The 8595-nt window shown below is 47.7% G+C and overlaps 1 long non-coding RNA gene across 1 annotated transcript; it reads left to right on the top strand.

The window, feature by feature from the left end:
• The first annotated feature begins 1625 nt into the window (after positions 1 to 1625).
• On the top strand, positions 1626 to 8325 carry LOC124962088 (uncharacterized). Its single transcript, XR_007104422.1, has 4 exons — positions 1626 to 1845; positions 3360 to 4541; positions 5904 to 6009; positions 6538 to 8325. It is a non-coding gene; the product is annotated as an uncharacterized LOC124962088 (long non-coding RNA).
• The last annotated feature ends 270 nt before the right edge of the window (positions 8326 to 8595 follow it).

Genomic DNA, 8595 nt, shown 5'->3' with positions numbered 1-8595 from the left:
GGATGGGACTGTCCCAATAGTGAGCTGCATTTTAAGCTTGACTCATTTTCGGCTTTCCTTCTCACTCCTCTTTTCTCTTTACAGTTCTCTGGGATTTTACCTAAAACCAACACTGTTCTACAAAGCCAAAATGAGTTCTTGATTTAAAACGTTCAAAAAACACAAAAAAACATGGTGGGAAGAAGATTTCCACTTGAACTCTGACCCGGGTGCCTCCTCCTCTCCTTTAAAGGAAACCCCTTAGACGGCTTCTGCATTCCTGGACTGAGTCTGTTTGAGTAGGAATTTCTATGTAGATGCTTCTTTTCATACATGTGGCAGCAAAATATTCTACCAGACTGACCTTAGTGCTTCTTAAAGGTTATTTCCTGCTCCTTATGGAGAGATTCGGTTCATTCTGTGAACTAGCTCCACCTTTTAAAAGATTGAAGAAACGGGTTGTGTTCATCCTGCCTTCCTGTCGGGTGGCCAAATCCAGGAGGAGCGTTTCACCCAGAAACTGGCAGGAATCAGCCTGGAAGGGCTGCTATTTCCAGGCCCAAGCACTGGGCAGCCCTCTCCATGGCAGAAGCTCCCCACAACGAAGCTCTCTGTCCAGTTTGGGTTCACAGATGACCTTCCGGCTGGCTGAGAGGACGGACGGGGGATGCGGTCTGAGAAGCAGACCGACCTCGCAACTGCGCTCTGGCCTGCAGGTGGAGGGCACCAAGCTGCTGCTTTGGCATTTCTCTGAGGGGATGCTGGGTTTTCCTTGCAGGAAGAGCTTCAGGCCACTCAGCAGAATGTCTACGTTCTGTAGCTTCAGGAGGAGCCAGGAGGCCGCGCTGCCCACAGAGGAACATACTGCTTCAGACTCCCTACCACCCGGGACCATGGGCCTGCAAGACAGGAACAGGGCTCCTCCCACCCCTGTCTTACCTGAACCCCCTTTCCCACTAAAAGTGAGTGGCGGACGGAGCCACCGGGCGTCTGGTTTGTTCTCCAGCACACGGCCATTGCCGGGGTGAAATGGATCCAGTCCCATTTTGGTACAATAAGAAAGACAAGTGCCCCTGCCCCTCTGGGAAGGGAGGAGAAGGAAGCCAGGGTCGAAATCAGGCATCTCGAGTCTCAGCAGCCGTCTTGGTCTGTGCTTAGACAAATAATCTCCAGGCCACCCCAGTCCCCTGCTCGTTGTGAAAACAGACAGTGCCAGACAGACAGAATGAAACTGCTTCTCCTGCACGGCCGCTGGAGTGTGGAAACGGCTCCATTCCGACCCTGTGGTCAGATTATCCTGACACCTCATAAATTATCTGGAGGGCTCGGCGGGGGGTGTGGGAAGGCGGGAGGTCCACCCAGCGGCTGCTGGTGGCTGGCCTCCTCCTCCCTCAGAGGGGCCGTGGGGCTGTGGAGGACGCAGTCTCCTCCAAGTCAGTCTTTCTGGATGAGGACAAGCACTTCCCGCCTGTGTTTCTAGAGCTCTGTGGCACAGGGCCTGCTTCCGTGAGGGGTTCAGGAAGCAGGAAGAGCACAATGAGAGCTCCTGCATCTGACAACTAGTGGGAGAGGGGAAGGAAGGGTGGACAGCAGGGTGGACAGCAGGCAGAGGCACATGGCACAAGAGGGAGACTAGGGGGAAAATGTGGACGAGGGAGGAGAAGTCAGGAAGGGCGAACGGGCGGCAGCAGAAACGGCCTCCGGATTTGGGCCCCGTCCCCACTCACATCTGCCTTCAAGAAAGCAGGGCGCCTGCTCAGCAGAGCCGGGCGCTCCGGTTGCTCTGCCTCCTGGAGAGCTCCCTACAGCCCCTACATCCATCTGTGCCTTACACACAGTAGGTGCTCCATAAATGTTTGCCCAGTGGTAAGTGCTGTGGATTGGTCCCCAGAGAGGGAGCATTTATTTTGGGGTAGTCCAAGTATGTAAAGCAGCGGCGTCTGGGCTCCGAGCCGTGGGGTGAAGGAATGTGGGTATGTGTGGGTGTGTCTGCGAGTGCTGTGTGTGGGAACGTGGGTGGGTGGTCTGGGTGGGTGGGTAACAAGTGACAGGGGGCCCTTGGAAATATAAAGGGCTCCATAACTACTGTGAAAATAAAACTGGGAACTGCACGCCCAGACCTCCAGCCACGCAGTGACCAAGTCTGACCTTGGCAGGGATGAATAATACTGTGGAGATGGATTCAAGAATTATTAGTCAATGTTTTCGGTCCCAATGGGCTTTTATTTCAGTTTCTTTTTTCTTTTCTCTCTCTTTCTTTCTTTTCTTTAAGAACTGCTGGGTGGGTTTTTGGCAAGGCACATGACTGTAGAATTCCAGGGCCCTTCTGAGCTCTTTCTAGGCTCTTCTATGTTAATGCCTTTCACTTTGGGTTCTTTTCTTTTTTTTTCTTCCTTTAAGTGAGATGTGTCTTCTGGTTCCCTCTTTGGACAAAGGATATGATTTCTTACTCTCTTCTGATCTTAATTCCTCCCTTCCTTGGAAGTTGTGCCTTGAGCTTCCTCAGTGACAGCTGTCTGTCCTCCTGGTTCCTTTGGCCTGGAGAAAACACAATGGAAGGTCCACGAGAGCCCACGGCCGAGAACCTGCTCGTTCCAGGCCTCAGAACAGGTCACAGTGTGTGCTGCAGTTGTCCCAGGGCACAGAAACATGCTCACGGAAGGCACACCGTGCGCTGGTGAGGAGGCAGGCGCACCACGGTGTTCATGGGCTGCAGGGGGAGGTCCTACACTGTCCATCCCACAACTGCGGGTGACAAGTTCAAGTAGTTATATACTTTTATCACACGTATTTTTGCTGTCACACTGCAGTAAACTTCCTTATATTGAATTAATTTTTAAAATTAGAGATATAGCAATACACAAGAGTTAGCAACCCATTCTTAAACTTAGTAGCCATTTTGGGTGCTTGGTGGTAAGCATATGTTAGAAACAAAGTTTCTTAGATGCTGGAGATTGCAGGCTGCAGGCTTAGACATTAAGGAGTGTCATGAAAGCAAAATTTTCTCTGAAGGTGCACTGATAACCACCTGGAATCCCTATTTCCTCTGCACATCTTTTTGAGGTTTACCTAACCATTCTCCAACTAATCAGCCTGATTCTTGATTCCATAGACCATCTCCCGCTCATAATTGCTGCACACATCTGTATGCATTTATGTTGATTTTATGTATTTTATTTCCTTCCCATTAGGCCTTAATCTCCTCAAGGACAGGAATCAGCGTGATCTTTGTTCTGTGTCCCGAGTGCCTGGGATTGCCCCGCCATTCCTGTGTGTAGCCAGTGTGTGTAGCCAGTGGATGAAGGATCCTCAACTCTCTGAGGAACACTTCAGTGCTGGGTGGTGTGTTTTACTAACTCCTGCTTCCATCTTTCTACCAGCCAGGGATATCCGGAAATGCTGACGTCGGCCATGGGATGGCACAATGAGGAACAAAACACACTTCTGAAATCAGACAAAACACTTCACGCTCAAGAGTACACTACGGAAGGATTTCCATGGCCTTGTATGTAGTGAGATGGCATTTAAATTGAGGGTATAAATTTCTGACTGTGAGCAATTATCCATCTTATAATCAAATATTAACTTTCTGTCTTGTTCCTAAATATGTTAAAGTATGTTTCTCTTGCCATATGCTTTTTAATTCTCTCTGGGGCATTCTCCTGGGCCCCTCACCATGGTCTCCTGGATTTTGAGTCTGTTCCCATAGGCCAGGGAGTTTCACAGAGACCCCGTTTGGAACAAGGTTCTCTGTCCTCTGGCATTGTTAACCGGAACTGCTGACTCTTAAGTTCCAGTGCTTACATGTTGCAAAATCACGACTGTAGCTCATCTGCAGCCCTCTCCCCCAGGCCTTTTACTGGGCTGCAGTCCGATTATACTTCACCTCCTTTTCTACACCCTTGGGAAGTGCATCTGGGAGCTCTCCTCCTCTTCCCTCGCCTGTGTCTGAATGCAGCATGCCCACCTCGCACACACTGGTCTCTGCCTGCTCTTCTCCACTCTTGCATCCATAGCAACCCGCCCTGAGCTCAGGGCTCTCAAGAGCCACCTTCTACTTAGCTGTCTTCCTGGAAAGGACAACTGAATGACTTCAGAATGAATTGCCGATTAACTGGAAATGGTACATTTTGGTAATACACGTTCCACTTTTTCCTCTTGGAATGAAAGATTTTCATCCTGGTGCTCCAAATGCACTCATCCATCCGTCCTTTAGTTTGAAGGAAGATAATATAGTTTTACATAAGGAAATCAACAAGGAAAAAATAGCTTCTGACATACAAAATGGATTTTGAACCAAGGAACAGGTTCGAGAGCCAGCCAGACATTGTTGAAAAAGCCTTCCCTCTTCTTCATTGCCTTTTGTAAGTGACCAACTTGGCATGAAGGGCACGGAGAGAACCCCTCCAGCATGGAGAAGATGACCCTTGCTCCACAGGCTGGCTCCATGGCAGCTGAGGAGGAGGATGGGGGCCTTGCAAGAAAAGCAGACTCCTTCTAGCTGCAGAGGTTGTGAGATGGAGAAGAGGGAGAGAGAGCAGTGCAGACGTCCTCCTTCCCAGGTACTGTGAGGGGTGGTGGACTCCAACATGCAGCTTGGCACTGGGCAGGAGGCTGACTCATAGGCAGACAGAGTCAAGCTGGGTCATGGTGGCACCCCCCAAATAACAGCACAAGCTCAGGCAGAGGTAGCTGTGAGGCCTGTTGTTCCTGAGTCATGCTTGGATCCCATGTTGATAAGTTCCAGAAAGATCTGAGTGTATATTTAGGAAACTTGGCAAAGGGGGCGTCACCGTCCTGGGGGTGACATGGTTCTGCAGCACAAGTTGCACAGCAGACCCTCCAGCCAGGGCCTGGTGTAGTCACAGCCAGGCCTCAGAGGGGTCTCCAATCCCGCCAGGAGCCGAGGTGAGCAGTCAGCCAAGGGTCACTCCTGAGCCCTGCACAGCCCCGGCCCAGCCAGCAGCATGGAAATGGTTTTGACCACAAACCTCAGCTGTTGGATGCCAGCGGGACCGAGGGAGGGGACATTGCTCCTAGAAGGTGCCACAAGTCCTAATCGCTCCTCCTCATTCACGCATACATACATCACTGTTGCTGAGCAGGGGAGGAGTGGTTTTCAGAGACTGGGAAATTTTAAACAAAATGATATTAAGCATTTATTTGGGGGGATGGTATTAGGGATTTAAAACAGGGGCAATATACCACTGAACTGTAATCCCCAGCCCTTATTATTTTTTATTTTGAGACAGGATCTCACTGAATTGCTGAGGGTCTCATTAAGTTGCTGAGGTTGGTCTTGAACTTGTGATTCTCCTGTTTCAGCCTCTAGAGCTGCTGGGATTACAGATGTGCACTACTACACCTGGCTTAAATATTTCTTGAGTAGACATATTAACATTATTGGATCAAAATAGATTTTTAAGTCCAACTAGATTTTGCATTAATTTTACTCACCTACCTGTTAAGGGACCAGATTGTTTACTGATGAAATACTGAACCTCATTGTGTGAGTTAAATTCGATGATGCATGCCATATGATGACTGGCAGTAGCTGAATAATTTGCCTTTCCTGAGATATGAACATTATTATAGGTGATCCTAAGTGGGCCAGATTTGTAAATCGAAGCATTTCATTTTAAAATCTAGAACACAGGTTGGTAAATGACTTCCTGTAGGCCAAATCTGGCCTAGTGTCTGTTTTTACAAATAAAGTTTTATTGGAACTTGGCCACAGTCATTTGTTCACGTGTTGCCTATAACTACATTAATGTTATGATAGTAGAGTTGGGTGGCTGCAATTGAGACCATGGAGCCTGCAAGGCCAAGAGTGTCTGTTATATGGCTTTTTATAGGAAACGATCACCAACGCCTGGTGTTGAACATGTGGTTTTATTGAGCATCTTGCTCTCTACCCTCTTTAGACAAGTTAGGCCACTGAAGTTGCCCCAGGTGATGTGTCTGAGACCCCACGGAAAGTAAGCGGAGGATTCGAGACCACAAACCGTGGGACAGTAAAACTGGTAAAAGGTGAGTGGGTGAATCTTTACAGAGTAGAGTACTTCCAAACATCCTCCTCTCAAATAACACACTCCAGAATGCATGGTTATTAGGAACTAAATTAAAGTAGTGAATGAAAATTCCCTTCAACTTTTGGAATCATCTGGGATTTATGACAATGGAAAAGACCCAGTTCAAATAGTGGCTCTGTGCTTACAATACACATAAGACCTGTGTTTGGGACACTTGCATGTTTTTTACATTAGGTAACTAAGCCCCCAAAGAGGGTCCAATGCACCATTTTGCTCAGTTCAGGGATTTGGAAAATAACCTAAAAATTGAGAGCTGAAACCCTAAGTGAAATTCTACCTGGGAAGACATCTGTCACCCTGATCTGCTTTAAGAGGCTGTCAGAGAAACCAGGTCTGCGGGATTCTGTGCCAATTTCCTGTCCCCTGGAGAAATGCTGAGAGCAGGCAGAACTGTAGCCGTGTTCTACCTGTGCCTCTCATTCCTCAGAAGACTCTTCATCGCTCTTTCATTTGATTTCCCAACTAGCTTCCACTGGTATGACGAGGAGCCGGCCCTGCCTCTCCACCGAGACAGGGAGGAACGCGTAGCCCTCTCCGGCTTCCGCCTCCGAGGTCTGGCGTGTTGGCCCACACCCTTTTGAACACGGCTGCCTCCTCCCTCGGCTTCTCCAGTGCCCTGCTCATGCAGTTCTCCTTGCTTGTCCTCAACTCATCTTTCCTCTGTCCCCCACCCCAAATACGGACCGTTCCTTGGGGTTCCAATCTCTCTCCTTTCTCCTTCTCCTTCTGTACATTCACTTGGGAAATTTCACTTGTGGCCATGACTTCAACTACTCACTGACTGAAATTAGTCCACATCTCTCTCTTGAACCATAGAATTTATTTCCCTTTGCCTATAGAACACTCCTATTCAATATCACGTATCTCAAGCTCAGAAAGTCCCAAACCGAAATTTAATAGTTCCTCTAAACCCACAACCGCCTTTGGTGTTCCTTCTGCTAGATTCCCTTTGGTGGTTCCCTGGATCTTTGAGGAATAAAGGTCCTGACTCCCAGAGAACCTTGCATGAGCTGGTCACGCTAGCCTCCTCTTGGACTTCCCCATCTCCAAGATTTCTTGCTTTCTCCTTCCTATTTTTCTGTTCCTTTGTCCTCCTCCTCCTCACTTCCCCTGAGTTCAGTGAGAATACGATCTGCTTCCAGGATTCAGTTCAAGCAACTGCCTTCTCCATGATAGGACACCGGACACCAGGAAAAGAAGGTCAGGATGCTTCTTCCCCACCTCTGCACACCCTGGAAGGCACCATCTTGAAGGAGCAACTTCACGGCCGCAACCTCTTCCTTTGGGCAGGGCTCTAGCTGACTGCAGTTGGTTGTGGAAATTTCCAGTCCTCCCACCCATCTGGGATTATCTTACTAGCCCCACTTTAGTAACGGTTGGCCAAGTGCATGGTAGTTCTTGGAGTAATTTAGTCAGAGTGCTGTTGGGGAAAGTCTTCTAGAGAAAACAATGCAATCATCAGAATCTGAGCAAAACACAGCACACGGCTGAGCATATCATACATTCTGAGGAGGCAGCAGAGTGGGGTTAGAGGGCCTGCCGTAAGAATGCCTGAACTTGAATTTCAGCTCAGCTACCTATTAGCTTTGTGACTGCGGGCAAGTTTCTGAGCCCATCAGTGCCTCAGTATCATCTCTGCAATGGAGATGGTAACAATGGTATGTATCTTCAGATCCTGGTGAGGGGTATATCCGTGTGTGTGCATGTAAGTATGTGCATGACACACACACAAACTCGTGACTTTAGAACAGTGCCCAGTACTGAATAAGTGTTACCTATTACTATTTTTAGCTTGTTAGATGACTAAAGGAAAAACCAGGGTTCAGTCCCACAAGAAAGATTATTTCCAACTAGAGTTGAGTAGTTTCCCTCTTTTACACCAATAAAAACAACCACCAAACTCTCAACTCTCCAATTAAACTGTGCACTGAATAACAAGTTTATATATCTTGTGTTTGTTTAGTTTAGCCCTTTACACTAGGAAAATCACTTTCACTTACTGTTATATTAGGTAGCAGTAAAAACAAGAAAAGAACAAACAGGCTTTCTGAACGTGCAATTCTTTACTTTGTGTGCAAATACTTTGATGAACTTCTCCTTAAATAGCTGGGTCAAGCAATTATAGAAACTTCAAACACCAGGGCACCCTGTTAACATGAGCCACGGTGCACCTCCGAGTTTGTGATCTCTATGGCCTTTGCTTCTCACAACAGTGAAATCCCAGGAGGTAGGAGGATTGGGTATTACTGCCCTCATTTTATGTATAAGAAAACAATAAAAAGGTAACACACAAGTTCTGTGTTTGCTGACTCCTTGTCCTACCACGTTCCTGTGGATTCTTTTTAACTTTATTTTACTTAACTTTTTTCTTAATGTCAGGCTGTGTGAACCCATTCAGACCCTTGCTGAGGGGCCACAAAACCCTTTTGATAACACTGTCCAAACCTGGTAAATTCTTTAGGATGATTCTGATTCTTTGTGGTTCCTGATGCTGATCGAGAAGCCTAGTGATGCAAAAGTAGCT

Source organism: Sciurus carolinensis, chromosome 12 (assembly GCF_902686445.1).
Source record: "Sciurus carolinensis chromosome 12, mSciCar1.2, whole genome shotgun sequence".
NCBI lineage: Eukaryota > Metazoa > Chordata > Mammalia > Rodentia > Sciuridae > Sciurus > Sciurus carolinensis.
The sequence above is the reverse complement of the archived record's forward strand: the minus strand, read 5'-3'. Positions and strand labels throughout refer to the sequence as shown.